The sequence below is a fragment of the Manis javanica genome, chromosome 14, assembly GCF_040802235.1.
Source record: "Manis javanica isolate MJ-LG chromosome 14, MJ_LKY, whole genome shotgun sequence".
NCBI classification, from domain to species: domain Eukaryota; kingdom Metazoa; phylum Chordata; class Mammalia; order Pholidota; family Manidae; genus Manis; species Manis javanica.
In genome coordinates, this window is record NC_133169.1 from 41,609,109 (window position 1) to 41,615,799 (window position 6,691).

Genomic DNA, 6,691 nt, shown 5'->3' on the forward strand with positions numbered 1-6,691 from the left:
TCCCATTCCCTCAAAAACATTTCCTTTGCAGCCACACCCTGGATGTCTGTGGTACTTGATGCCTGGCTGTGGCCCATCACCTCTTTGGACATGAATTCCTTACTCTATGCACTCACTTCCAGCTTTTGAATTAAATTGAGACAAATGCAACTCTTCCTTTCACTTGCATATTTAGAGGCCATTGTATATTTATTAAATGGACTAACTTAATTATTGTCGTGTAGGTGATAGGAAATCCTGCTGAATGGGAGTAAGATGTGTAACTGCTTGTTGGTGTAGGATTCATAACACATACAACATTTACTGGTTAATTTTTACATCTTATATAGTGATTCATGTCATCCCAAAACAATGACAATGGTAACATCAAAGTTCACTGAATCAAAGATCATTCTCAGAAATATACTAGTAATAAAAGAGTATGAAATATTGTGAGAATTACCAGAATGTGACACACAACAAAATGAGCAAATGCTGTTTGATAAATAGAGTTAATGATTGGTCAATGAAATGTCACAATCCTCCAACATATAAGAAACACAAAACCTGTGAATCATAATAAAGTGAAGCATGGTAAAGTGAGGTATGCTTGTAGATATAGATATAGATATGGATAAATAGATATAATGATACAGATACAGATATAGACAATGGAGAATTATTCAGCCATGAAAAAGAAGGAAATCCTGCCATTTGCAACAACTTGGATGAACCCTGTTATTTATGTTAAGTATAGTAAGTCAGACAGAGAAAGACAAAATGTATAATTTCTTTTGTATATGGAATCTAAGAAAGACAAAAACCACAAAAGCAAAAATACAGTGGTTGTTATCAGGGGCTGCAGGTAGAATAAATGAGGAGCTATTTGTCAATTAAAAGATTAGTAAGTTTTTAGGTTCTAATACACAGCATCATGATTTTAGTAAACAGCTTATAATATAACCTAAACTTATTTAAAGAGGTCTTAAATGTTCTAACCAAAACAAATCATAATTATGAGAAGTGATCGAAGTGTTAGGTAAAGCACATTATCAATAATGTTTATCAGACCAACATAACTTACACATGTTCGCTACATCATGGTGGCTATTATGTAAAATATTGCACTGTATACTTGAGAATTGCAATGAGGATAGAGCTATTTTCTCACCACAGCAACAACAAATTGATAATATAAGTTGAAGGCTGTAATAACTAATTTTTTGTGGTTAATACTTTTCCATACATACTATAACATTTCATCCTATTACACATCTTAAACTTATAGAATGTATACCAATTATATATCAATAATATGAATAAATTTAAAAATAAAAACTGAAAAAAATGAAGAAATGGCATAGCATTAAATTAACATGGATTTCATGTAAATAATAGAAGAAGATATACAAATCAGTAATCTAAAGAACAGAGATCAAGGGAAAGATGTGAAGGAAATGAACTTAGTTTTACTTTCACCAGAGTACTGACTAGTGATACTGCCTTTGAAAAATCAGTTGAACTATTAGTTTCATATTCTTTATAAGCAAAAAGAAAAATGACAGTTACTCACAATTTTCCTTGAACTTTAAGTGATAAAGTATGTGTATACATATACACATGAAATAACATTTCATAGCTAAGAATTTATGTGATTTTGATATTTGTGATTATTATTAATATTGATTAAGTTTTTGATGCATATTGTGATTAACAATAAGAAATTTTCTTTGAAGACATGAGAGAGAAACAAAACAATCACAGCAGGGCTACCCACTAGCTTCTTTAGCTCCTTTCATTGCATTCCTATTTATAGTCTCAGAGGAGATTTGTCATAAAAAGAAGCCACTCCCTCAGCGGGCATAGTAACACTAGGGATGATGTCACTCTCTTGCTTCTCTTTCTACGCTTAACCTGGACATGCGCCATCAGCCATCCGGGTGAGACGAATAATGTCAACAAATGGTGGTTTCAGCCACAGAAGTACAGGGAATTGCAAGAGCAAAGGGTAATTATTATTTTGAATTGTTCTGCTTCTGACATATTCTATTAGTTGCTGAAAATATTTCCTCAAATGTTTACCTGTCATCTGTATTTAAGTAGAAAAGCAAGTATACTTTCCCTTAAGAATCTCTTTATATGTCATGTCTGTACTGCAGTATATTAGGAAATGCACTATATACTGCAATGTGTTAGGAATTTTTGCTTTCCAACTATTTGTAGACAAAGGAATATATATATATATATATATAATATTCCTGATTACTTGGAGTTGATTTCTGAGGTTTATAAAATACTGGAAACAAGTGTCTCCATCGTATTTATAGTTCCCCAGGAAAGCTGACACGGGCGCCTGACACCAGGTCGTCCCCCATGGAGTGCAGGCCATGCTGTCAAGAGACCTGAGGCAGAGGCACAGCCTGTGGGGCTGAATTGGGGGCTGAGATGAGTTCTCACTCTGCTTGGTTTGTGGCATTAGGCAGATACTCTGAGAACCTGAAGCTTTTATCATGTAAAAGGACAAAATAAGATGAGTAGGTACCCAACAGGCTCCTGGGAAGGATGGAATGTGGTGAGCACTAGGACAATTCCTGGAATGCTGTCAGCTTCAAATAAAGATTTGGCTTATGCCACAGACACTATCCATGACCTCAAGTTAAATATTCACTAAACTGTTTCCACGAAACTCAGGGAATTGCATTAGAGTCAGTCTGCATGGGGTGGGCGCCGCTGCTGAGGGTGGTACAGACACGGCTCCCTGTCTGTATCCCAGGTGGGCTGCTTGCTGTGGCCTAGTGATGCTGATCCCCATTTACTGAGGTGCAGCAGAGATTTCCCCAGTGACCCCAAATTCCCTTCCAGTCTCCCTCCGCTCGCTCAGCAAACAGCTGAAGGTCTCACATGGCTGGTCCCTGTGCTAGCCATTGTTTACTTTTCCACAAATATAAACTGGCAAACAAGTGTGCTTTGCAAATCGATGGATTATTTTTAAAATTTTCACAAAGCTCAGAATCCACATGCCAAAGTGCATGGGATTTGAAGAAAACTTACATTTTTTAATGCAATGTGTCCAGATTTCTTGGGAATTTAAATTAAGAAATTGAAATAATTGTCAGTGTTTTCTGCTGCTCTAACACCCTGAATAAATTCAATTTATTAGTAGATTGAATATAGTAATTAACCTTTGGAATTAACACAATACTATAAAATATATTTGGTATGCAAAATATCACTGTGAAATATCTCTGCAATGTAACCACCTGTAAACTCTTTCCAGAAAGAGAAGTTCATATTTCCTTCTTGTTAATAAGGGTTTTAACTTGCCAGAAATTGAAAATCTTCAGAGATGTAATCTTCATGAGAAAATACAGATGAAGCTCTTACTGATTCTCTTAGAAAGACCAGATATCTTTTGCATCTATCATTCACTTTATTCACATTGTAGTTATTTCAAAATTATACATTAAATCATATTTATATAATATTTGTCCCTGAATAGATTGTGACCTCCCTGAATTTAATGAATTTTAATTTGTCTTTGATTTACCTTCCAATAAATCAGAAGCTGCCAGTGACCAGCAACATAGAAAAGCCAACAGTGAATTGGAGACAGAAATATCTCAGTGCTTTTTAGCATTCCACTCTGTCTGTTTCCATGAAAAATTATTTTCTGTGTACATTAAAGCAGTTAACATTTGGAGAATCAAAAGCCTTGCCTGATAAATGGCAGTGACACTCTCAGTCCTATTTCTTCTCCCCTGATATTTATAGCAAGTGGTAGAAGCTTTAAGAAGGTAAGATTCAACTTGGACAAACATGTACTAGGTATAAAAAAATGGATTTCTATAAGAAATTCTTCCTAACCATGGTTAAAATAAGAATTGTATGAATATATTTATATGTTTATATTTAAAGTATACATACTCATAAAATAATTATATGTATCTATGTACATACATAATATATATAATTCTTATGGATATATAAACAAATTCATACATAAGTTCTCTATAAATACAGAAATTATTAACTCAAAATTATTAAAAGCATAAGTAGATACAAAGACTGGTGAACTGAGCTAATACATCTTATATCATCAGACAATAATAGTAAGAGCAGTGTCTTACCCAGATTCTACTCAATTATTTCTCTCTATATTAATTATTTAAAATAGCAGTATGTATGCATATCCATCAGTAACTGTCAGGTGCCACCTATGTCCATTATTTTAGCTCATTTGTTCCTAACCATGACTGAGATCATTGCGCTTGTGTGCATTTTATGTACAGTGGAAAGGGCAAGAGGGGTACAGGATAAGCTGGACCCACACCTACGGCTTCAGAGTCTGGGCTCCTAACATTGCCCCTAGGATGTCCAAAGGGTTCCTTGGTGAGGCCCACAGGCTACTTCTGAATATACAGCTCAACCCACCCAACTTCACTGCTTCAACATGTGATTCAGTCTCACCAATGGGTTCAAACATTCATATGGATTATCTCAAACTGTGATTCAGTTACTTTTTAAGCCTTTTTAAAAACTGAAGTATAAAATTGATACATAACATTGGTTTCAGGTGTACAATGTACAATGTAATGACTCAGTATTTGCATGCACAGTGAGATGTAAAATATTTCTAAGAGTGAATGAAACTTCAAGAGTTTTTAAGAGCCTAATCAGATATTAAATCAGAGATGTTAGTGAAATTCTGTGTCCTATAACAAAAACTTTAGAAAGTGATATCCCATCTTTAATAATTCACTTTTTGTGTTTGTATACACTCATGACTACGCAAATTTCCATACTTGATAAAGGACATATATAATCAGATCATCTCATGATCTTGAACTTTGATAACCTGAAGTTACCAATTATTTTGCCCCACAGTTGTGACTTATTAATTTTTTGGCATATTAATTGAATTACAAGTAATGTCTAACCTCTCAGTCTCCAGGACCATAGGGTTTCCTACACTTAGCATAACTGGGTTGATACACACACACACACACACACACACACACACATATGCCCACACCCTAAAGAGTCATTCAGCAGGTGGCATGTCATGAGTGCTCCATTACTTCTCTCCTCGGTGGGCCAGGTGAAATCATGGAGGACACCACCTGGAAGGCCAACCACTCAGGAAGGTCAGAGTTCATCCTGCTGGGAATCTTCAGTCAATCCAAACACCCAGCAATCCTTTGTGTGGTCATTTTTGTGGTTTTCCTGATGACCTTGTGTGGAAACACCATCCTAATCCTTCTGATATGCTCTGATGCCCGGCTCCACACCCCCATGTACTTTTTCATCAGCCAGCTGTCTCTCATGGATGTAATGTACATTTCTGTCACTGTGCCAAGATGCTCGTGGACCAGGTCATAGGTGTGAACACCATCTCTGTCTCTGGATGTGGGATGCAGATGTTTCTCTGTTTGACACTGAGTGGATCAGAATGTTTCCTCCTTGCTGCCATGGCTTATGACTGCTATGCAGCCATCTGCCATCCTCTCTGTTACCCTGTCCTCTTGAACCATAGGGTGTGTTTCCTCTTAGTGTCTGGCTGCTGGTTCTTGGGATCTGTGGATGGCTTCATGCTCACACCTGTCACCATGACCTTCCCCTTCTGTGGGTCCCGGGAGGTCCATCATTACTTCTGTGAGGTCCCTGCTGTGATGAAGCTCTCCTGCTCGGACACCTCCATGTATGAGACACTCATGTATCTCTGCTGCATCCTCATGCTACTCATTTCTGTGACCATCATTTCAGGCTCCTATGGTTTCATTCTCCTCACCATCCACAGGATGAACTTGGCAGAGGGCTGGAAGAAGGCCTTTGCCACCTGCTCCTCCCACATGACTGTGGTCACCCTCTTCTATGGGGATGCCATGTACAATTACATGCTCCCCAGCTCCTATCTCACCCCTGAGAAGGACATGGTGGTGTCTGTCTTTTACACCATACTCACTCTTGTGCTAAACCCTTTGATCTATAGTCTAAGGAATAAGGATGCTATGGGGGCTCTGAAATAAATGTTGAATGTGGGAGCTGTCTTTCAAGAAACCATGAAGTAGGAAACTGATATCAATGTATTTTCCATCTCTCTGCACATGACACATTTATAATCTTACATCAGTATTACTCTTTATACTTTCATAGCATTGTGTCTCATACAATTTCTACACCTCTTTTTAAGAGTTGCTTCCATGTTGTAGAATACTTCAATTTATAACCCTTCTCCATTCAAAATGCATTATACAATCATTAAAGTTACATACATGAGAGTTGATAATTGCACTGTCTGTAGAAGAATATCCATATTTTTAGGAATATATAGCAACAATGTTTACAGCAAAAATGTCGTATGAAACAATGAAATTGATTTAAATGACAGGGGAAGAGAGAGAAAGAAGTGATAAAACAAAGAAGGTAATATAAACAACTTGAGAGTTTTGGGAAAGAGTATGTGGGTGTCATTTTTACCATTCATATCAATGGTACTTTTCTGTGAAATTATTCTATATAAACAGTTAACATATCGATCCTCCCTCTTTTTCGAGTTTTTATTTATTTTTTCTTCATTTTTTGAGAGGATTGTGGAAGGTCCCTTGCATGAGGTGACATCTGAGCTAAATTTTGAAGTTTGTAATTTATTAGTCAAGAAAAGATGGCAGGATCTAGTAACCATAATGTTGGTCATGTAATTGTATATAAATGA

The 6,691-nt window shown here is 36.5% G+C and overlaps 1 pseudogene; it reads left to right on the forward strand.

Moving 5' to 3' along the window:
• The first annotated feature begins 5,085 nt into the window (after positions 1 to 5,085).
• LOC108397601 (olfactory receptor 2T29-like) lies at positions 5,086 to 6,047 on the forward strand (annotated as a pseudogene).
• Positions 6,048 to 6,691: the final 644 nt, after the last annotated feature.